Below are 2148 nucleotides of genomic sequence, written 5' to 3'. Positions count from 1 at the left end.
GGTCTCCTGGTGTCTCCTCCATGCTCTTGAGACTGTGCTGGGAGACACAGCAAACCTCCTTGTGACAGTATGTATGGATGTACCATCCTGGAGGAGCTGGACTACCTGTGCAACCTGATTGGGCTGCAGGTACGGCCTCATGCTACCATAGTGACAAAACTGGAGAAGAATCAGTGAGGAGGGATCAGGAGAGAGCAACTGTCTGTGGACACCACATGTAAAACCATTCCCTTTTGGGGGGTTGTCTTGCTTTTGCCTCTCCATTGCACCTGTTGTCACTTTGATTTGCACCAAAGCAGCTGAAATATGGAGGGACATTTGTTTCTTTATTATTCAATCAAACAGAGTAGGTCAAAAAATGTTTTATTGCAAGTAAAAAATGCAAATCCTAAAGTTTTGTTTACAAGTCATTTTTTTTCATTTGCAAGTCAAAAAGTTTTGCGAGTAAAAAGTTGAACCTGGTGGGCGGGGCCTAAACTGAAAGTTGTAAGACACGTCTCTATTGGCCAGTCTCAATCGGAATGACAGCTTACAAAGAACTTTTTTTTCTTCGTCTCTCGGTTGGCGGATTGCAAACAATTTAAAGGTGCATACCGCCACCTACTGTACAAGAGTGTGCAACATCATTTCATTAAGCCTGTTTCTTAAATTCTGCTCATCAACCTAGTACGCTTGCAAAGCAACATGGGAGTTCTGTATGGGGCCATTGTGGTAGCAAAATAGCTGCAAATGCGTATCTCAATCTGTGTGCGTAATCAGATTTGTACATGTGCATTTACAGATCTGTGTACACATTTACAGATCATTGTACAGATTTACAGATCGCAATACACTTGCAAATCTGAATACAGAGTTGTATATTTTTTTACACATGTGCAAATCTGATTACACGCACAGATTGAGATACGCATTTGCAGCTATTTTGCTACCATAATGGCCCCATAGTTCTGTAGTTCATGGGGAATTCAGTGCGGGAGCTGTGGCGAAAATCAATCTGAAACCGAAGTTTTTCGGGCTCCGGTTTCCAAAAAAAATTGTCCACACGAGTGGTGTGATAAAAACATATGATACACATGCCAAAGCAGTAGGTGGCGATGTAACTTCTAACGGAAAGGCCATTTTAACCAATCAGAAGTCAGAGTCAATACCGGAGTAGGGAAGTGTGGAAAATAAAAACAACCCGATCCACAAAAACAGCGCAACGTAATTCAACAGCAGAGGCGCCTGAACAACCAACTACACTACCGCGAAAGCAGCGATGGGCCTGCCAACAGAGATCCGACCCAGCCAGAACCAGAACCTCCGTTGGCAGGCCCATCGCTGCTTTCGTGGTAGTGTAGTTGGGGTAGCTAGCAACAGGAGCAGCCTCCTTCGTTGGTCGTTAGGTCGAGCAGCTGGATATGCCATCCAAAGAGAGCACATAGCACGCTGACAAATAAAGTTAGTGTGACATATAGGGTATTTATGTGTATCTGCCCAATCAATTGTGACATTATTTTATGCATATGATATTGATTTTGTATCTTTACAGATACCTTACAGATACCCCCCATTCAATTTAAAGCAGAACTGATTTGAGTAAAGGCACGAGAGCAAATCTGGGTATATAAACAGTTGGTTCTTCAGTTGGCAGTTACACCTAGAGTAAAGCTACTGAAGACCAGCAAAATCACTGTTTGTTTTCATTTATTCTTTCAGGTGGGTAAATGTCAGATTTTATCAGTAGTGTACCCTTAATAGATAACTTGTTTATATAGTTTGTATTGTGCTTCGTGATATTGTTTGAGGGAACTGTAACGTAAGGTAACTGCATACGAGTGGAAGCAACCGTCACTAACGGCCTATTTCCACCAGATGCGTGTTGGTTGCGTCTCCGCTCTGGCACGGCAGCGGAGCCGATAGGATTCAGTTCTAGTCAATGTGTGTGTTTCCACCGGCTCCGTCTCAGCTCCGGCGCTCCGGAGCCCTCCGCAACAGATACGCAGGACTTCTATTTTTGCCGGACGCCGGAGCACAATGCAGCAATTCAGCACAGAGCAGATCGTGCGGGGCAGGAAGTCGTGCACAGAAACAAAATAAAACATCCGGTTAATTTTCAAAATAAAATGTGTTCACGGTGGAGCGGATCATATTTCCCTGCACTACACC

The sequence above is a fragment of the Epinephelus moara genome, chromosome 21 (genome assembly GCF_006386435.1).
Source record: "Epinephelus moara isolate mb chromosome 21, YSFRI_EMoa_1.0, whole genome shotgun sequence".
Taxonomy (NCBI): domain Eukaryota; kingdom Metazoa; phylum Chordata; class Actinopteri; order Perciformes; family Serranidae; genus Epinephelus; species Epinephelus moara.
Note: the sequence above shows the minus strand (reverse complement) of the source record.